This window comes from Oryctolagus cuniculus, chromosome 5 (assembly GCF_051225735.1).
Source record: "Oryctolagus cuniculus isolate XC-2025 breed Fujian yellow rabbit chromosome 5, ASM5122573v1, whole genome shotgun sequence".
In the NCBI taxonomy this organism is placed as follows: Eukaryota; Metazoa; Chordata; class Mammalia; order Lagomorpha; family Leporidae; genus Oryctolagus; species Oryctolagus cuniculus.
Genome location: NC_142871.1, coordinates 12,999,606 through 13,021,605, shown reverse-complemented (window position 1 = coordinate 13,021,605; position 22,000 = coordinate 12,999,606). Strand labels below are relative to the sequence as shown.

At 43.4% G+C, this 22,000-nt stretch overlaps 1 protein-coding gene and 1 long non-coding RNA gene across 2 annotated transcripts in view; one reads left to right on the top strand and one right to left on the bottom strand.

Moving 5' to 3' along the window:
• Positions 1–241: 241 nt before the first annotated feature.
• On the bottom strand, positions 242–1,408 carry LOC149126416 (uncharacterized). The gene is made up of 2 exons (XR_016233389.1): positions 1,015–1,408; positions 242–489 (listed from the first exon to the last, which is right to left on the bottom strand). It is a non-coding gene; the product is annotated as an uncharacterized LOC149126416 (long non-coding RNA).
• Positions 1,409–19,844: 18,436 nt separating this feature from the next.
• Positions 19,845–22,000, top strand: part of SCAF8 (SR-related CTD associated factor 8) — a 292,087-nt gene continuing 289,931 nt past the window's right edge. The window contains exon 1 of the mRNA XM_089332534.1: positions 19,845–20,001. The gene's annotated coding sequence lies outside the window, so the exon portion shown is untranslated. The remainder of the gene's footprint in view (positions 20,002–22,000) is intronic.

The window sequence follows — 22,000 nt, the reverse complement described above, 5'->3', positions numbered from 1 at the left end:
TTCCTCTTTCTTTCAGCCTCAGCTTCAAACCATGCTGAAATAACCAGCGGACACCTGGAGGTTTGTGTGTGTTCAAACTCAGCAAATCCTTCCTGTGGCCGCAACCTCGGCTTTTCATGCAGTTCTGTAGCCTCTTTATTTTTCTAGGCACACATCTAGGGGGTTCTGACCCATTGTCCTTCTCCCCCAATTCTAAGTTTCTTGTCTGCCACTTCTTTTCTTCCTCTAATTTTTTTAAAGATTTTTTTTGGGGGAGGTAAAATAGCAAGGTTTATTAGGGAAGGGACATCCATAAGGATGGATGGGCACCTCTCCAGACAGAGCCTGAGAGACTGGGGGTGGGGGAGCGAGGTTACATGATTGAGTAGAGAGATTACACCTGACCAGGCCAGGTGGGCGGCTCAGCAGAGAGGCAGAGGGCTGAGCGCGCAGTCCGGTTGAGGCTGGGGGTTTTTAAGGAGATAGGTCTCTGTCTTCACACATCTCCTCCTGAAACAAAGGATTTTATGGCTGTAAATACTAAGAAGCTCCTATCTGAGTTTTCCCTTGAAGGTATCAGACAGGAGGAAACCTAGCTGGCGCCATCCTGGGTTCGGAGGAAGGGTGAGCAGGACCCCCTAGAGAATGGGGATCCGGAGCAGGGTGTTTGAAATGCAGATACTGGGCTGCATCTGGGAGATTGTGGAAGATTTGTCAGGCAGAAGGGGCAGGGATCTCCACCTGGTAGGTTATCAGGTAGAAGGGGGCAGGGCAGGATGTGAACACTGGGCTGCCCCTGAAGCATTATAGGGATAACTTTGAGATGTAGATGCATATGCTGGACATAGAAGTCTTCTCCGGAGGCCTTTGTCACACACACATAAGCTCATACCTAACTTCCTGCCTAACATTCCCCCCTCAAGAGGTAATACCCAAAATTCTTCTTTGGGATTATGGATGGAGTTCCGTTTTCTGTAACTTCTTCGAAGCTGGCATGTGGGTGTCGAGGGGGATTTGGGTATTTCCTCTTGCTACCTGTCTTATGGTGTGCGACAGTGGCCTTGGAAAGACTGTGCTGCTGGGTCCAGAGGGCTGCTCAGGTCGTCCAGTGGAATGGGCTGGAAGCCTTGTTTGATGACCATTTGGAGTTTGACAGCTTTTATTCTCCGATGTCTTCTCAAAGTCCCTTCATGGTCACCAAAAATGTTACCGGAGAAATCGCAGGGTTCTTGTCTTCGCGCAAGAAAGAATTCAGGCGTGAGACAGAGTAGTGGGAGGTAAAATAGCAAGGTTTATTAGGGAAGGGACATCTGTAAGGATGGATGGGCACCTCTCCAGACAGAGCCTGAGAGACTGAGGGGGGGGGGGAGAGCGAGGTTACATGATTGAGTAGAGAGATTACACCTGACCAGGTCAGGTGGGCGGCTCAGCAGAGGCAGAGGGCTGAGCGCGCGCCAAAGATTTATTTATTTATTTGAAAGGCAGAGTTACAGAGAGAGAGAGAGAGAGAGAGAGAGAGAGGTCTTCCATCCACTGGTTCACTCCTCACGTGGCTGCAATGGCAGGAGCTGTGCCGACCCGAAGCCAGGAGCCAGGGGCTTCTTCTAGGTCTCCTACATGGGTGCAGAGACCCAAGGACTTGGGCCATCTTCTACTGCTTTCCCAGGCCATAGCAGAGAGCTGGATTGAAAGTGGAGCACCAGGACTTGAACCGGCACCCATATGGGATGCCAGCGCTGCAGGCGGCAGTTTTACCTGCTACACCACAGCACCGACCCCTTTCCTCTAATTTTTTATGAGATACTCAATTGTAATTTAATAAATAAGTCCAAGTGTATTTGCATGCACTTATGACCACTTGTGATTAATTCACAGATTATTTTATAAGAAAACATTTCCATTATACTAGTAGTCTTTCAACATACATGAGCGCTATAATGATCAACCCACAAACTGTTTTATAAGAAAACATTTTCATTTATACTTTCAGCACACACACACAATCAGTGGAGAGAGGAAATCTAGGTCAAACCTTTCCCACACTTTTCACCATTCACAAAAATTAATTCCAGGTGAACTATAGTATAAGTATGAAACAATAGGCAGTAAAGCTACTGGAAGGTAGTATAGAAAAACACTCATGACTTAGGGATACAAAAATGTATCTCACACAAAGTACTCTCAATAAAGAAAGCAACCGAAACATTGTATTCCATTAACTTATGCTTTTCTACAACATCACTAAAGCCTCAAAAAGGCAAGTCAAAGTAAGCAGTTCAGGATAGGTGCAATTGATGTAATTAACTGAAAAGAGGGATCTGTAGTGTATAAAGAACCCCTACAAATGTGATATTAACAACCTAATAGAAAAATGGGCCCCAGGGGCCGGCGCTGTGGCTCGCTTCGCTAATTCTCCACCTGTGGCGCCAACATCCCATGTGGGCGCCGGGTTCTAGTCCCGGCTGCTCCTCTTCCAGTCCAGCTCTCTGCTGTGGCCCCGGAAGGCAGTGGAGGATGGCCCAGGTGCTTGGGCTCCTGCACCCGCATGGTAGACCAGGAAGAAGCACCTGGCTCCTGGCTTTGAATTGGTGTGGCTCCGGCTGTAGCGTCCATTTGGGGAGTGAACCAACAGAAGGAAGACCTTTCTCTCTGTCTCTCTCTCTCTCTCTCACTGTGTAACTCTACCTGTCAAATAAGTAAAAAAGAAAAAGAAAGACAAAAAAGAAAAGAAAAATGGGCCCCCAAAAAAGTAGACGAGAGATTTAAGCAGATACTTTATTAGATGGTAAGTTAGTAACCAATAAACATGTGAAGAGATGCCCAATTTCATTAGTCACCAGGATAACACAAATTATAATGATAATGAAGTATGACACGCACAAAGGATAAAATCAGAAGATGGGTAAGTATATTCATGTAGCATTTACATTGTCTTACTATAAGTAATCTAGGTACGGTGTAAAGTATAGAAGATGTGAAGGTGGTATAGACTACACCATTGTATATAAGGGACTTGAGCATCTGTGTCTGTCAGAGTGCTGAAACCACTTCCCCCACAGATATCAAGGAACAAGTTTATTTACACAACGATACCACACAGCAATGAACCGCCACACTGCTATATGCAACAGCTTGCCTAGACATCACAAACCCAATGTGCAACATCAGAGACTAGCCGTGGGATAGCACGACTCCTATGATTTTCTTTATATAAAATTCAAAGATAGGCATGGGAAGACAAAACAGTGCAGTCTTTGGGAGGCAGGGAGCAGGGAGTTATCAGTGGGGAGTATGAAGAAGGCTCTGGGGTGCTGCTCGTGTTCTATTTCTTACCTGGGGGTGGTAGTTGAGTGTGTTCACCCCGAGACAATACATTGAACACTTGTCATGGTGTACTTTCAGTGTGTCATCATAGGGATGTTATAGGAAATAAAGCTATGTCCCAGAGAAAAGATAAATGTCTAAATATTAGAGCAGGGAATCAGGCGAGAACTGGGTCATTGGCAAGGAAAGGCAGATCTGCTAAAGTCTGGATGTGATTTAACATACATGACTCAAGGACAGGATGGGTCCTAACAGCACTGACATGAGCTTGTGACAAGGATCAGATAGTCATAGCTGTGGCAAGATAGAAAGCAGAGGGTCTAAATCACTCCAGAACCTAACGTGGCCCGTGAGAGTTTAACAACATTCCAAAGAAGTTAACTAAAGGTATTAAGGATCATGGTTTATTGAAAATAATTTCAATGCTATAATTTGATGTTTTGCCTTAAAATTAGATAGAATTCTATTTTACCTGATCCTTTCATACAAGCAAAGTAAAATGGGAAAATTGGGGCCAGCGCCTTCACATAGTGGATTAAGCCACTGCCTATATGGGTGCCTGTTCATGTCTAGCTGCTCCACTTCCTATCCAGCTCCCTGAAATGGCCCAAGTGTTTGGGCCCCTGGTACCCACATGATTTTCAAAAAGAAGCTCATGGCTCCTGGCTGCAGCCTGGCCCAGCCCCAGCTGTTGAAGACATTTGGGGAATAAACCAGCAGACAAAAGATCAACCTTTCTCTTTCCCTCCCTCTCTCTGTAATTCTGCCTTTCAAAATAAATAAATAAAACTTTTTTAAAACTGGGAAAACTGTGAGTAGATATTTTACCAAAGAAGTTATATAAATGCTAGTAAGCAACTGAAAAGATGTTCCATATCATTAGTCATTAGGAAAACGCGATTAAAGTCACTGAAATTCTACTCCACGTGACTATCAACACAAAAAGACACAATAACAAATGTTGGTGAAGATGTGGAAAAAAATGGAAACCTTGTATATTGCTGATAAGACTGCAAAATAGTACAGCCATGCTTAAGAACAGCTTGGCAGCTTCTTAAAAGAATAAACCTAAGCTTACTGTACAACTCAGTAATTCACTGATTGCTGACCACCTGAGAGAAAGGAAAACGTGACCATACAAATACTGGTACAGGGGGGCAGGCAGTTAAGATGCTGCATGGGGGGACCGGCGCTGTGGCATAGTGCTTAAAGTCACCACCCGCAGCGCCAGCATCCCATATGGGCCCCAATTCTAGTCCTGGCTACTCCACTTCCGATCCAGCTCTCTGCTATGGCCTGGGAAAGCAGTAGAAGCTGTCCCAAGTCCTTGGGCCCCTGCACCCGTGTGGGAGACCCAGAAGAAGCTCCTGGCTCCTGGCTTTGGATCAGCACAGCTCCAGACATTTCAGCGATCTGGCGAGTGAACCAGCAGATTTAAGACCTCTCTCTGTCTGTCTCTGCCTCTCTGGAACTCTGATTTTCGAATAAATAAATAAATAAATAAGCCTTTAAAAAAAGATGTTGCATGGGATGCCTGCATCCAATAGAGGAGTGCCTGTTACACATTTGGGAGGCAGAGGTGATGGTTCAAGTAGTTGGGTCCCTGCTAACTATATGACAACCAAGTAAGTGTTCCAGCTCCTGGCATTAGCCTGGTCCAGACCCAGTAGTTTTGAGCATTGAGGGAGTGAACCAGCAGCTGAGCAGTCACTTTCTCTCTCTCTCTCTCTCTCTCTCTCTCTCTCTCTCTCTCTCTCTCTCTCCCCTTGATAGGGGTAGGTAGGTAGATAGATATAGATCTACATAGGAGGCCAGTGCCACGGCTCACTAGGCCAATCCTCCACCTGCTGCACCGGCACCCCAAGTTCTAGTCCCGGTTGGGGCGCTGGATTCTGTCCCGGTTGTTCCTCTTTCAGTCCAGCTCTCTGCTGTGGCCCAGGAAGGCGGTGGAGGATGGCCCAAGTGCTTGGGCCCTGCACATGGGAGACCAGGAGGAGGCATCTGGCTCCTGGCTTCGGATTGGCGCAGTGCACCGGCTGTAGCAGCCATTCGGGGGGTGAACAAACAGAAGAAAGACCTTTCTCTCTGCCTCTCTCTCTCACTGTCTAACTCTGCCTGTCAAAAAAGAAAAAATCTACATAGGAATTTCTATATCTATCTGTCGCTCTGCCTTTCAAGTAAATGAAACACTTACTACTATTCTCATGATATTATAATACTATTCTCTGATACATGCTACAGCATGGATTAACCTCAAGTACACCAGGCTAGGTCAAAGAACGAAATGCAAAAGGCTGCAAACAATATGCTTCCATCAGTGTACAGAAAAAGAAAATGTATAGAGATAGAAACTGATCAGTAGTTACCTAGAACTGAGAGCTTTCTAGCAATCAGCAATCTTTATGGAGTATTGAAAATGTTCCGAAACTGAATTGTTGGTGATAGTTTCACAGCTTTGTACACTTTCAGTAAATTTACTGAAAATCTATCATTTAAGGTGAGTGAGCTTTATGGCAAGTAAATTGTATCTCCATAAAGCTGCTTGTAAAATCATATAGCATTATCATTTTTAATGTATCAGCTCATATTTTTAAGTAGTATTGCTATGAGAAGTATATGCTAAGCCAGTTTGATTCATGTGCTTTCTGGTTGATAAAAACTGTTTCTTTGCTTTCTTTTTTATCTCTAGAATATTTTTATCTGCTTTCACTATCAAAAATGTACAGTGGTGCTAAGAACACTCACTGGGGAAAGGCAGTTTTTCCAATAAATGGTGCAAGAAAAAATGTTACACAGAAGAATGTAACGAAACCCTTATCTGTCACTGTGTACAAAAATCAACTCAAAATTGTTTAAAGACATACAGATAAGATCTGAAACTTTGAAACTACTAGAAGACAACATAGGAGAGACTCTTTAGGACACGGGAATGGACAAGGGATTTTGAGATCAGGGCCCCGAAGCCCAGGAAACAAAAATAGACAAACGGAATGCCATCAAACCAAAGAGCTTCCGCAGCAGAGGAAGCACTCAACAGAGTGAAGAGACAACCAACAGAATGGGAGAAATATTTGCAAGTCACACATCTATTAAGGAGCTAATAACCAGAATCTATGTGGAACTCACTAACAAAACAAAATAAAATGGTATTTGTTGAACAGCAGATTTAGACAGACATTTCTCAGAGGAAGACATACAAATGCCCAATAGGCACATAAAAAGATGCTCAACATCACCAAATTATTAAACAGCAATGAGCTGTCACCTGCCTCCCGTTAGAATCACTGTTATCAGGCCGGCGCCACGGCTCACTAGGCTAATCCTCCGCCATGCGGCGCCAGCACACTGGGTTCTAGTCCCGGTCGGGGCGCCAGATTCTGTCCCGGTTGCCCCTCTTCCAGGCCAGCTCTCTGCTGTGGCCCAGGAGTGCAGTGGAGGATGGCCCAAGTGCTTGGGCCCTGCACCCCATGGGAGACCAGGAGAAGCACCTGCTTCTAGCTTTGGATCAGTGCGGTGCGCTGGCCGCGGCGGCCATTGGAGGGTGAACCAACGGCAAAGGAAGACCTTTCTGTCTCTCTCTCTCTCTCACTGTCCACTCTGCCTGTCAAAAAAAAAAATCACTGTTATCAGAAAGTAACAAATTCTGGCAAGGATGTGGAGAAAAGGGAACCCTTGCACACTGTTAGTACAGCTATTGTGGAAAACAGTATGGAGGTTTGCCCAAGAAACTAAAATTAAATCTGCTGCATAATCCACCAATCCCACCCTAGGTGTGTATCCAAGGGAAATGAAATCCTTCTTTCTAAGAGACATCTGTACTTCCATATTTTTGCAGTACTATCCTCAATAGCCAGGGAATGGAAATATGGTAAGTCCCTCCACTGATACAAACACACACCACACAAACACACATACACAAAACAGAGGCGTTTTCAGCCATAAAAATGAATGAAATCTCAGCATTTGCAAGAACATGAGTAAAACTGGAAGAAATTAAATCAAATAAATGAAGGACAGAAAATGAGTACCATGTGATCTCACTCATACTTGGAATATTTTAAAAGTCGATTTCATGGAAATCAAGAATTTACCAGTGATTGCCAGAGGGTAGGTAGAGTAGCAGGGAGGGACAGATGGGCAAGGTTCATTAACAGGTACTAAATTATGATTAAACAGCAGTAAGAAGTTCTGGCGTTCTACCACACAGTAGAAGGACTATAGATAACGATAATATGACATACATTGCTCATTGAAAAAAGAACTGGAAGAAAGGGGTTTATGCTTCATCATAAAGAAATGCTAAATGTTTAGAAGTGAAAGATATGTTTAACTTCTTCAGACAATGTGCGGTATATACACAGATAGATACATTGCTTGATACCACATAAAGATGTGCAATTTTTGTGTGCCAGTTAAAGAAATAATTTTAGGAGCCGGCGCTGTGGCTCACTTGGTTAATCCTCTGCCCCACGGCACAGGCATCCCAAATGGGTCCCAGCTGCTCCTCTTCCAGTCCAGCTCTCTGCTGTGGCCCAGGAGGGCAGTGGAGGATGGCCCAAGTGCTTGGGCCTCTGCACCCCATGGGAGACCAGGAAGAAGCACCTGGCTCCTGCCTTTGGATTTACACAGTGCTGGCCGTAGCGGCCATTTAGGGAGTGAACCAACAGAAGGAAGACCTCTCTCTCTGTCTCTCTCTCTCTCACTGTCTGTAACTCTACCTGTCAAATAAAAAAAGACTTATTTATTTATTTATTTATTCGAAAATCAGAGTTCCAGAGAGGCAGAGACAGACAGAGAGAGGTCTTAAATCTGCTGGTTCACTCGCCAGATCGTTGAAATGTCTGGAGCTGTGCTGATCCGAAGCCAGGAGCCAGGAGCTTCTTCTGGGTCTCCCACACGGGTGCAGGGGCCCAAGGACTTGGGACGGCTTCTACTGCTTTCCCAGGCCATAGCAGAGAGCTGGATCGGAAGTGGAGTAGCCAGGACTAGAACTGGGGCCCATATGGGATGCCGGCGCTGCGGGTGGTGACTTTAGGCACTATGCCACAGCGCCGGTCCCCCCATGCAGCATCTTAACTGCCTGCCCCCCTGTACCAGTATTTGTATGGTCACGTTTTCCTTTCTCTCAGGTAGTCAGCAAGCAGCGAATTACTGAGTTGTACAGTAAGCTTAGGTTTATTCTTTTAAGAAGCTGCCAAGCTGTTTTTAAGCATAGCTGTACTATTTTGCAGTCTTATCAGCAATATACAAGGTTTCCATTTTTTTCCACATCTTCACCAACATTTGTTATTGTGTCTTTTTGTGTTGATAGTCATGTGGAGTAGTACTTGGACCCCTGCACCCATATGGGAGACCAGGAAGAGGCACCTGGCTCCTGGCTTCGGATTAGTGCAGCGCCAGCCGTAGCAGCCATTTGGGGGGCGATCTGAAGCAGATCCAAAGCCAGGAGCCAGGTGCTTCTTCCTGGTCTCCCATGCGGGTGCAGGGGCCCAAGCACCTGGAACATCCTCATCCTCCACTGCCTTCCCAGGCCACAGAGAGAGCTCGAGTGGAAGAGGAGTAACCAGGACTGGAACCCAGCGCCCATATGGGAGGCCGGCACCACAGGTGGAGGATTAACCAAGTGAGCCACGGCGCCAGCCCCCAAAAAAAAAAAAAAAATTTCCATTTTGTTGTTATTTTTATTTTATTTTATTTTTTGACAGGCAGAGCGGACAGTGAGAGAGAGAGACAGACAGAAAGGTCTTCCTTTGCCCTCCAATTGGTTCACCCTCCAATGGCTGCCGTGGCCGGCGCGCTGCGGCCGGCGCACTACGCTGATCCAATGGCAGGAGCCAGGTACTTATCCTGGTCTCCCATGGGGTGCAGGGCCCAAGCACTTGGGCCATCCTCCACTGCACTCCCTGGCCACAGCAGAGAGCTGGCCTGGAAGAGGGGCAACCAGGACAGAATCTGGCGTCCCGACCGGGACTAGAACCCAGTGTGCTGGTGCCGCAAGGCGGAGGATTAGCCTAGCGAGCCATGGCGCCGGCCAAAAAGAAATAATTTTAAAAATTTATTACCACCCATATTTTACCCTCACTCTTCCAATTCTTGAACAGCTTATGCTATTAAAGTGGTTTCCTATTTTGAAAATTACAGTATATTCTTTGTGTTTTAAAAAATATAAATGATATCCAAATGTATCACCTTACTCTTTGATTTTTCATGCAATATTGGCTTTTTAAATAAGTTTATTATTGTTAGCTTTAAAATTTAACAATTTTTAACATTTTCCACATTCAGTTAATATGTAGATACCATATACATATACTACTTTTCTTGAAAACAGAGATATTAGTATCACAAAGTGAGGGATTCATGACAATGATCACAACTTGGGGGAAGAAGGTTAATTGTCATGTACACAGTATGATTCAGTAAAGCAATATTGACAATGTTACACAAATGATATGACACCCCTACAATTTTTATACTATGTTTAACTTCTACAATAAAAAAAGAAAATGTGGTATTTGTGGTTGATCTGCTTTCAGTTTTCTGAAGAATCTCCACACTGTTTTCTGTAATGGTTGTGCCAGGTTTCATTCCCAACAATAGTGTATTACAGACGCCTTTTCTCTATAACCTTGCCGCAGTTGTTATTTTTTATTTTTGGATGATAATAATTCTAACTGGGGTGAGATGAAGCCTCACTGTGGTCTTCATTTGCACTTCCCTGAAGGCTAGTGATCTTGCGCATTTTTTCACGCATCTGTTGACCATTTGTATTTCATCCTATAAAAAAATGCCAATTTGTGTCCTTCCCACATTTCTATACTGGATTCTTCATTTTGTTCCTGCTGAGTTTCTTGAGCTCCTTGTATGTCCTGGATATCAATCCTTTATCAGTTGCAGAGTTTGCAAATATTTTCTCCCACTCTATTGGTTGCTCTTTACTTTGTTAATTGTTTCCTTCGCAGTACAGAAGCTTCTTAGCTCAATGTAATCCCATTTGTCCATTTTTGCTTCTATTGCCTGTGCTTCTGGGGTCTTATCCAAGAAGTCTTTGCCTATGCCAATGTCTTGCAGAGTTTCCCTTATGCTTCCTCTAGTAGTTTCATGGTTTCAGATCTTAAGTTTAGATCCTTGATCAATTGTGAGTTGATTTTTATATTGCATATAATGTAGGGTGTTGTTTCAAACTTCTGCATGTGGAAATCCAATTTTGCCAACACCATTTGCTAAAGAAACTGTGTTCTTTCCAGGAATGAATTTAGCTCCTTTGTCAAAGGTTAGTTGATTGTAGATGTGTGGTTGATTTCTGAGGTTTCTGTTCTGGTACATTTGTCTACGTGTCTGTTTTTATGCCAGTACCATGCTGTTTTGATTATAACAGCCCTGTAGTATGTCTTGAAATCTGGTGTTGTGTTGCCTCCAACTTTTGTTTTTACTGTTTAAGATTGCTTTGGCTATTATGGGTATTTTTTGTTGCCATATGAATTTTAGGATTTTTTTTCATTTCTATGAAGAATGTCCTTACAATTTTAATTGGGATTGCAATGAAGCTGTAAATTTTGGGGGTCATTATAGACATTTTGATTATATTAATTATTATTATCCATTACTTTGGGAAAATTTTCCTTTTTGTATCTTTTTTACTTCTTTCTTTAATGTTTTATAATTTTCACTGTAGAGTCTTTCACATCCTTGGTTAAATGTATCCCAAGGTATTTAAATTTTGTAGCAATTGTGAATGGTACTGATCTAACAAATCCTTCCTGAGACACAACATTGTTGCTATAGAAGAATGCCATTGAATTTTTAAGAAGATTTATTTATCTATTGAAAGGCAGAGTTATAGAGAGGCAGAGAGAAAGAGAGATCTTCCATCCACTGGTTCACTCCCCAAATGGCCACAATGGCCAGAGCTGAGCTGATCCAAAGCCAGGAGCCAAGAGCTTCATCCAGGTCTCCCACGTGAGTACAGGGGCCCAAGGGTTTGGGCCATCTTCCACTGCTTTCTCAGGCCATAGCAAAGAGCTGGATGGTAAATGGAACAGCTAGGACTTTAACCAGTGCCCATATAGGATGCTGGCACTACAGGCAGCAGCCCTACCTTCTATGCCACAGCATTGGCCCCACCATTGATTTTTATGTATTGATTTTATAACCTACAACTTTACTGAATTCTCTTACAAGTTCTAAAAGTCTCTTAGTAGAGGAACTGGAGCTGTGGAGCAACAGGGTAAAGCCCTGGCCTTCAGCTCCAGCATCCCATATGGGTACCAGTTTGAGTCCTGGCTGCTCCACTTCTGATGCAGCTCCCTGCAAGTGCACCTGTGAAAGTAGGACATATCAAGTCCTTGGGCCCCTGCGCACCTGTGGGAGACCTGGAAGAAACTTCTGGCTCCTTTCTCTGGATTGGCTCAGCTCTGACCCCTGGCTTCAAATCAACTCAACTCTGGCCATTGCAGCCTTTTGAGGAATGCACCAGCAGATAGAAGATCTCTCTGTGTATGTCTCTACCTCTCTCTGTAACTCTTTCAAATAAATAAAATAAATATTTTTTTAAAGAGCCTCTTGGCAGAGTCTTTTAGTTTTCCTATATATAGGTTTATGTCATTGGCAAACAGGGATAATATTACTTCCTCTTTTGCAATTTGTATCCCTTTGAATTTTTTTTCTTGCCTAACTGCTCTGGTTAAAACTTCCAAAACTAGGACCTGGCACTGTGGCGTAGTGGATAAAGCCATGGCCTGCAGTGCCAGCATCCCATATGTGCGCCAGTTCAAGTCCTGGCTGCTCTACTTCCCATCCATCTCTGCTATGGCTTGGGAAAGCAGAAAATGACCCAAGTCCTTGGGCCCCTGCACCTGTGTGGGAGATCTAGAAAAGCCCCTGGCTCCTGGCTTTGGATTGGCCCAGCTCTGGCCATTGCAGCCATTTGGGGGAGTGAACCAGTGAATGGAAGACCTCTCTCTAATCTGCCTTTCAAATAAATTAAATTTCCAAAACTATGTGGTATACCCATGATGAGAGTGAACATCCTTGTCTGATTGTGGATCCTAGTGGAAAAACTTTGTTTTCCCCTGATCAGTATGATGCTGGCTGTGTTATATATCACCTGTATTGTGTCAAAGCATGTTCCTTCTAAATCCAATCTTTTAAATGTTTTTATCATGAAAGGATGGTGTATTTTATGCAATGCTTTCTCTGCATCTGTTGAGATAAGCATATGGTTTTTAGCCTTCATTGTTAAATGTGATGTATCACATTAATTGATTTACGTATGGTGAACCATCCCTGCATCCCTAGGATAAATCCGACCTGGTTAGGGTGGATGATCTTTTTAATGCATTGTTAGATTTCATTTGCTAGGATTTTGTTCAGGATTTTTGCATCTATGTTCACTAGAGATATTGTTCTATAGTTCTTTATGCTGTCTCTTTCTCTGGTTTTGGAATTAAGGTAATGCTGGCCTCATAGATTGAGTTTGAAAGGTTTCTCTCTCTTTCAATTATTTTGAATAATTTGAATAGAATTAGTGTTAGTTTTTCCTTAAAAGTTTAGTGGAATTCAGCAAGGAAACCATCTGGTTCTGGGATTTTCTTTGTTGGGAGGTTCTTTACTGATTTAATCTCAGCCTTGGTTATTGGTCTATTCAGGTAAATTATATATGTCTGGAAATGTATCCATTTCTTCTAGATTTTCCAATTTGTTGGTATTTAACTCTTCATAATAATTCTTAATGATTCTTTGTATTTCTGAGGTATCAGTTGTAATGTTTCCTTTTTCACCTCTGATTTTAGTAATCTGAGTCTTCTCCCTTTTTTCTTGGTTAGTTGGGCAACAGTTTATCAAATTTATTTTTTGAAACAAAGAGCTCTTCATTTAATTGATCTTTTGTGTGTTTTTAATTTATATTTTTGTTTATTTCTTCTCTAATTTTTATTATTTCTTTACTTCCACTAATCTGGGGTTTGGTTGGTTTTCATTTTTCTAGGTCCTTGAGATTCACTGTCAATCATTTATTTGATATCCTTCCTCTTTTGTAGGGCACTAATAGGCATAGGTTCAAGTCCCAGCTACTCGACTTCCAATACAGCTCCCTGCTAATGTGCCTGGGAAAGCAGTGAAACATAGCCAAATGCCTAGGTCCCTACCACCCAGGTGGAAGACCCAGATAGAGTTCTGGCTTGAGCCTCACCCAGCCCTGGCTTTTGAGGCCATTTCAGGAGTGAATCTGAAGATGGAAGATCTCTCTGTTTCTCTCCTTCTCTGTAACTCCGTTTTTCAAATAAATAAATCTTAAAAAAAAAAAAAAAAAACAAGATCACTATTGTTTGTTTTGAATCTTCGTTCCTTTTCTAGAAGGTGTTCTAACTTCACAGTCTTTTGTCATGCTGGTTGCCTTTCACTGCTTCTGTATGTAGTACATCCTTAAGCATCTTTTCTTAAAACGTTTATTTTTTTAGCTGAAAGGTAGAGTTTTGGGGGGAGGGGAGAGAGAGAGAGAGAGAGAGTAAGAGAAAGAGAGGTATCTTCCATCCACTGGTTCACTACCCAAATAGCCACAATGGCAGGGCTGAGCCAGGCTGAAGCCAGGAGCTTCTTCTGGGTCTCCCACGTGGTTGGCAGGGGCCCAAGCACTTGGATCATCTTTCACGGCTTTCTCTGGTGCATTAGCAGACACCTGGTTTGGGAGTGGAACAGCGGGGACACAAACTAGCCCCCATATCAGATGCCAGCCTCGCAGGCGGTGGCTTAACGCACTATGCCACAGTGCCAGCCCCCTTAAGTATCATTTTTAAGGTTGGTTGGGTGATCACAAATTCTTTCAAATTTTCCTTACCTTGGAAAGTCTTTATTGCACCTTTCCTGGATAAAGTACTCGAGTTTGCAGGTTTTTTCTTTATGAACTTTGACTCTGTCTCTCCATTCTCCCCTGGCCTATAAAGCTGCTATTGAGAAATCTCCTGTCAATCTGATAAGAGCTCCTGTAAAAGTGACCGCACATTTCTCTCCTGTAAGGTTCAGGATGCTCTCTTTATATTTTACTTTTTAAACTCTGACTGTGTATCATGGTGAGGATATCGCAGATGATGCCTATTTGGGGTTCTACAAGTTTCCTGTATTTGGATACCCATATCTTTCTCTACATAGGGGACATTTTCTATTTCACTGAATAGGTTTTCTAAGTCATTTTCCCCCCCATCTTTCAAATATTCCTAATACTCATATATTTGGTGGTTTTATGGTATCCCATAGTTCCTAAAAAGCTTTTTTTTTTTTTTTTTGTCTAACAGTTGTTTAAATAGACCTGTCTTCTAGGCAGTGTATTTATTCTTCTTCTACCTCACCAAGACTGTTGTCAAGGCTTTCCACTTTCTTATTTGACTCATTAAATACTTCATTTCTAATATTTCTGATTGATTCTTTTTCAGTATCTCTACATCTTTGCTGAATTTCTCATCCATGACTTGTGCTGATTTCCTAATTTTGTTTAACCACTTCTCTATTTTTGTGTAACTTTACAATAATTCTTTTAAGTTATTTTTCAAGCATTTAATCAGTCTCCACATTCTAACATTAATGTATTATTGTGTTCTTTCTGGACAATTGTTTTCCTTCCTTGTTAATATTTCTTGTGTTTCAATGTTGACTTTTGTGCATTTGGGGGAATCTCTTAAACCTATCACTTCTGGAGAATGATTTTTATTGATTGAAGACTTTATTCCTGGAGATGTACCTCTGGGTGTTGGCTTGATAGAGCGCTTCATCTCCCGTTCCAGTTAGATTTTTTAGTATGGTCTCATCTGCCTTGATTTGCATTGTTGATGCTAGTCACAGCAGGGATCTGGGTTCCTCCTGTCGCTCAGTGTGCCCCCACCCCTCACCCCGAGAGTCCTGAAACTCAGGCCTCCATCTCTCTCTTGAGGGAGGGACTGGTGTGATGAGCTTCTTGGGTGTTGGGAGCAGGCCTTGCTGGTGTTGTGGGTGTGCCTGTCACCTAGATTCCCAGCCAGTATACAAGTCAGAAACTGGAGTTGCAAGGTCAGTGCTGGCTCTAGGAGCTGGGTAGACTTAGAGATTCCTAGCCACTGCCCCAAAGATTTGGAGCTCCAAGATTTGCACTAATGCTGGCTAGAGGACCCACAGCTGTCTGAGAGTATAACTAGATATGTGAGGGTGAGAGTGACTTTGGCTCTGTAAGAGCGGGACTAGCTGCCTTGGGCTACTCTCTGTGTGCTGTTACTTGTTTTGGGGTGTAAGCAGCTGCCTCAGGGCTGAGCATTGAGTAAGAAGCAGTACCCAAACTCTGGCAGCTTCCATGAGAGGGGCTAGAGTCCAGAACCCTGAGCCCGGTGATGGGCCTTGGGGTCTCAGCAAGCCATAGTATCACACTGTATTGAGCCCAGCATAAAAAGCCTGGTGAGAAAGGTGTCACTGGGCTTGGTAGAGAACCTAAGGCTTACACCTGGACTCCAGGGCATGTGTGCTAGGTGAAGTCAGGTTGCTCTGCCACAGTTCACAGGTAGAGCGAGAGTCCAGAGTGACACCCAAGATGGGCCTGGTGGAGCACCTCTGGCTTTGTGTGTTGGGGTTACGGATGTTGGAGCCACCTTGTGTGTTTGGAGTCCCTTCATCCACCTCAATCAGTATTATGTCCTCCAACCACACGCAAGAGCCATTCTCAGCGTGCAGGGAGCTCTGAGCCTCTTTGGCAGCCTGGGCAGGTGCATGGAACCCAGTCACAACCTGCAGTTTTTCAAGTGATTGGGGGAGGGGAGGCAGTGGGGAAAGAGTAGGGTCCCCAGTGCTGACAGGCAGGCCTCCTTTTTCCTGAGTCCTAGGGGCTGTCTCTGCCAGTTGCCCTGCCCCACTGTCTGCTGCACAGTGGAGAACGCTGCGTGAGCCTGACTCTAGGGCCACCACTGTCCTGTTAGACCCAGCTGCAATCGTGGGGCTCAGTCTGCCCTGTAGGATGCACGAAAGCCCTTCGATGCTGGACTTAAAGCCAGCAAGGATTGTGGAATTGTGCAGCCAGGGCTGCTGGCTTTTGACCTCCCCTGCCCCAGGAAGATGGAGCAGGTGAGGTAGGAGCTGCTTTACTGGCTCCTTTAACTCTCGTGAAGGTGGCTTAGTGTGTGAGTAGCTGTTCAAAGTGATGTCTCCAGGGAGAGGATCGCTGGTGCGTCTTACTCAGCCTGTCTTTTCACAGACCTCCAACACTGCTTTTGAGAGTTACCTGTGTTGACATGCAGTAGTTTTAACTATGGTACAATTGTTTGTCTATTGTAAACAGTGTTACCAAGAATATCCTTGCTCCTGTTTCCTTAAGCAAAGGCAGCAGTTTCTCCACGGAATGTATCTTTCAATGGACTCATTGAGTACTTGTCTGTGTGACACTCCCACCTTACTGGATGTTGGCAAAGCCACTCCAATGGAGTTGTTCCCATTTATACTCTCACCAATAGTGGGCGAGAGTTCCCATTCCTCACATGCTCACCTGACATCTTCAGATATTTAATTTTTTTTTTTTTTTTGACGGGCAGAGTGGACAGTGAGAGAGAGAGAGACAGAGAGAAAGGTCTTCCTTTTGCCGTTGGTTCACCCTCCAATGGCCGCCGCGACCGGTGCGCTGCGGCCGGCGCACCGCGCTGATCCGAAGCCAGGAGCCAGTTGGTTCTCCTGGTCTTCCATGGGGTGCAGGGCCCAAGCACTTGGGCCATCCTCTACTGTACTCCCGGGCCACAGCAGAGAGCTGGCCTAGAAGAGGGGCAACTGGGACAGAATCCGGCGCCGCGACCGGGACTAGAACCCGGTGTGCCGGCACCGCAAGGTGGAGGATTAGCCTAGTGAGCCGCAGCGCCAGCCCAGATATTTAATTTGGGAGGCCAACTAAGCTAGCTGAATGATAGGAGTGAAAATAATCTCAGTCTTCAAGGGTCTTAAGTTTCACAGTGCTGCATTGAAGTTAGTTTTTGCTGTCCGTTGGGCTTGCTTTCCCCTGCCACATATGTGTGTGTGCATGTGTATGTCTCTCAATTCAAAGAATAAACAAACATGGGTTCTGTTCGCCAGTTTGAACCAGAAATCTCAAAATTTGAAAAGGACGTTGATACACCAAGTTAATAAATTATATTATTTGTAACATATTTAAGGTAACATTGAAATTTAATGAACTAGAATCCAATATGTAGAAGAAAAGGAGAGTAGGACCTTAAGAAGGGGAACAACAAAGATATTTAGGAATTGCCCAGAAAATTAGAGTTGGAGAGGGAAAAAATCACTTTCCTTAGATTTGGCCTCATTTGTTTTCAATTTTATAATGAGGTCATACCTAGGAAATACAGTTTTATAAAATTTGAGAAGTTTCTTTCTAAATAGGGAAGGTGTTATAGAGGACTTTTTGGCCACTGTTGATTTTCTAATCTCCACTTACTCACAGCATATTTAGGGACCATGTCTTGTAGGACGGCAAGTGCAACAGCTCTAGGCACAGGAGAGTGGGATAAAATACACATTCTCACATTCTTGACCTGAAATTATTCAGTTTCACGGTGAATCAGGGAGCTAGATGTGCCCTGTGAGACACCACGGTACCAGGAGGAGGGAGCTCTCCAGTTTATTTTGAGACACAGGGATAATTGTGGAAACGATGATGTTTAAGCCTAAAGGTAGAAGAGTAGGAGTTTGGGATGTATACAGTCATTCCAATCAGCATGTGAAAAATGTGAAGTGCTCAGCGAGCACTGGTAAGACAGAATAATCCTAAACTGGCACCACATGCAGCAAATGCAAACTGGCGTGACACGGGCCATTGCTGTCGCACAAGTATTTATAAAGAAGGTTGTTATCAACATGCAAAACACTCTGAAAATAGTACAGAAAACTTGTTGTTCCCTGCTAAGCCAAATTCACACTTCAGTTCCTTTGAACTCTGGTTAGATTATCTCAGTTCATTCTACAAGTTACTTTAATCAGATTTTTTTCCTAAGGAAGTAAGTGGAAGTTAAAACTGACTTTCACAAACACTCCCTTTGCCAGTTATGAGCCTGCTTTTATGAAATTGTAACAGCCATTTATTTTATCATTTCAGTCAGACAATGGACTACAGAGTAGTGGAACAGAAAACTTCATTCTGTTTCAAGTTTGAAAGCAACAGTTACTCTTTTCACACTGTGAGGCGCTAGAAGGACTTCCGGTTTCCCAATATGCTATACAAGGCACCTAAGGCATCACAGGTTAACAAATTCACTAAAACACCCAATAGTAAACACTTCCAAGATAAAATGAATTACTGGTACATCTCAAATTGAGGAAGACACTTCAGTATCAAATCAGGGCCTCTTCCACAACTTTCAAAAGAAAAATTGATCATGGAATTTAAGATTTTGGGGCTCCTCTCTCAAAGGCCTCACTTTTACTTCACACTCTCACCTTACTTAAGCATTCACACAGGATTTTTTTTCTTGAATTTGTTCCAACATCAGTGCTTAAATATAGATTCTTGAATGACTAAGAACTAACGTTTGCTCCTAAACAGCTCCACATGTCCCTTTTCACTTCTAATGTTAAAGTTGTGTAATGTATTGTTTTGTTTTTTTCCTGAACAAATAAAGCAAACATTCTCAATTAGAGGATCTTGTGCTTCAGAAATACTTCTATCAGGGACTAATGTTGCCAATCATGTTCTTAAAAAGGCTTTGCCCAACCAAAATTTTACCATCTGATCCATATATGAAGGAACTTCAAAAAGTTTGGGGAAAAACAATTAAAAGATCAGATTATTTTTGTGTAGAAAAACTTAAAATCCACACACCATTTTTTCATAATATGCATTTTCCGTGATCTTTTTGAAGACAGCTCGTATAGACAATTTTAAATATCTTTTACACCAAATATTTATCTTTTAGGTACACTTTTTCATGAGCTTTTAGAAGGACCCTTAAATATAGTGGGAATGTGAAGAGCATCTACTATCAGCATAATGTCAGGTGTGGAGTAGAAAAGAGAATAAATACAAATACGGTACACATCCGGGGACTTTGCCTGCGTGCAGAGAAATCGCAGAATTCAGTGACAGCGGAGAGCCTGGTGAATCAGTGTCCTTCACTTCCCCATTCCTAAAAGAGACCCCCAGTCTTCTCTGGAGAGCTATTGATTATGTCTGGGAGGAGCCAGGGAGGTGCATCTACAAGAGCCCTGTGCTGATGATCATTAAGATAAAGGCAAAGGCCAGGTGAGCTGGAGGGGCCCCAGGAAGGTTGCATTAACAAAATGAGCAGCCAGCTGAACTGAATAGAACCCAGAGGGCTTCCTGAGGGTTGAGAGGCAGAAGTTTTTAAGAAGTGAGCTAAACTGCCTTTGGCTGGGGCAGGAGAACAATTTCACTGCAGCAGCAGCAGCAAGCCTTAAAAGTGAAAGGAAAATGTATCAAGGTCTTACTCAGGCCTGCAGCATTTTTTTCCTTGTAGACAAAGCAAAGTTATTTGAGCTGAGGAACACCACTAGAAATCAACTCTTGATCCACAGTAAACAAGCACAGGCATTCAGGATAAAGGCCTGGGGAAAGCCAGGTGACCAAAATGACTCATTCCCTCGGCAGGTGCTAGTACGCGCTGAGCGCTCAGGTTTTCTGAAATGCCCTGTGCTTGTTGGAAGAACACAGAGCTGTAAGCTCTAGCAACCGGAAGAACGTCCGCCAATTCTGTGAGTTGTCTGTGTTAAACCTGTTTTGCTAACTTACATTCCTTCTTGTAGCCAGACTTAATTTAGGACTATCCTAACAGCTTTCAGTTTGGTATTGATGCTAGTTTTCCTAGCTATTTGGAGTCACTGCATTTGCAATTAAAATGTTCTCTTGATCTCTTATTGTTATAAATCTCTTCTGTGAGATGAAAAATAATTTTATTCTATCCAAAATATACTTAAAAGTCTCAGGGTGGGGAGATTAAAGCCATGTTTTTGGATAGCCAGATCCTGATATGCTATAGTTAGTGAAATTGGCTTGATGTTAATGCATTTGAGAGGAATCAATCAGAATGCAAAATACTGCAAGAGATTTCAGTTGAGTAGTAGGATGTTCATCACACCCTGTTGTTAGGCTTGGTCCTGGGGTGGTGCTTGGTGTGTGTCAGAGTTTACTACAGAATTTTTGAACTCTTACTAAGAGGAGGCACAGCCAGATAACAAGTCATTAGTTACGTTGTGGCCGATTGTGAGAGCCACACATGCCAGCTGGTTAAAGCAAGTACATTCATCATTGTCCTTATATCTCTCACTGGGATCCACACCCCTCCCCAGTATGACGGCCATCAGTGCTGGGAGCCGGGAGTCATGGATGTCCGCAGTCACAAACCAGTTTCTCAGTGTTTTATTGGCCCCTTAAGTATATGCTATAAATAAGTAGAATTTATTAACCATTAAAAGGTTTCTAAGGAGTTGCCTGAATGAATGTGAGGCGCTTTCATGTGAGATTTGCATTTGAGGCTTCTATTACAAAAACAGTCTGGTGGTACTTGGTTTACATTAATACCCGGCAGCAATTAACTAGAACTGTATGGTCCCTGTTCTTTTTAAAGAGGTCTCTTCTTGTAGCTTGCCACTGCCCCCAACTAAAAGTCTTTAAAGGGCTCTGAAAACAGGGTCACCATATCATGAGGACTGTTTTCAAATCTATTGTGAGGGAACTCCAAAAATCTGTGGAAGGGGGCCAGTGCTGTGTCATAGCTAGTAAACACCCCATGTGAGCACTGGTTCAAGTCCTGACTGTTCCACTTCTGATCCAGCTCCCTCCTGATCTGCCAGAGAAAGCAGCAGCAGATGGCCCAAGTGCTTGGGCCCCTGCCACACATGTGGGAAAACCAGCTGAAGCTTCTGGCTTTGGCCTGGCTCAGCTGCAGATTTTGTGGCCATCTGGGGAGTGAGCCAGAGAAAAGAAGATGTATTTCTCTGCCTCTCTCCCCTCTCCCCTCTCTCTCTCTTTTTCTACCTGTCTTTCCCCCACCTCTGTAACTCTGACTTTCAAGTAAATAAGTAAATCTTTAAAAAAAAAAAAGTTTATGGAAAACAGAATTACAATTTTATTTTGGTGGAAAAAATGAAATCCATGCATACAAGGGGTCTTTAAGAAGTTCATGGAAATGTGTTTATAAAAAGTATTCATGAATGGATTTCAGAGTTTTTACATCCACATGAAACTATCTTACATTTCCCATGAACTTTTGAAAATATCCTCATATTTTGTCAAAACTTTGAAGTAATGAGAAATGTCAGAACTGTATTGGATTTTATTTCTTTTTATTTTAAGATGTATTTTATTTATTTGAAAGGCAAAGTGACAGAGAGGGAGAGAAAGAGGTCTTCCGTCTGCTGATTCACTCCCCAAATGGTCACAATGGCTGCGGCTGGGCCAGGCCAAAGCCAGGAGCCTGGGACTCCATCAGGGTCTGACACATAGGTAGCAAGGATTCAAGCACTTGGGCCATCTTCCACTGCCTTCTTGGGTGCATTAGCCAGAAGCTGGATCCGAAGTTGAGCAGCCAGGACTCAAACTGGCACTCCGAACCAGGATGCCAGCCTTGCAAGCGGCAAGTTCACCTGCTGTGCCGTAACACTGGCCCCTGTACTGGATTTTCTAACATCTGTTTTACAGTTTACATGCTTTAATTTAAATGGGGAAGATGGTACATTTGGCATATACATGGTT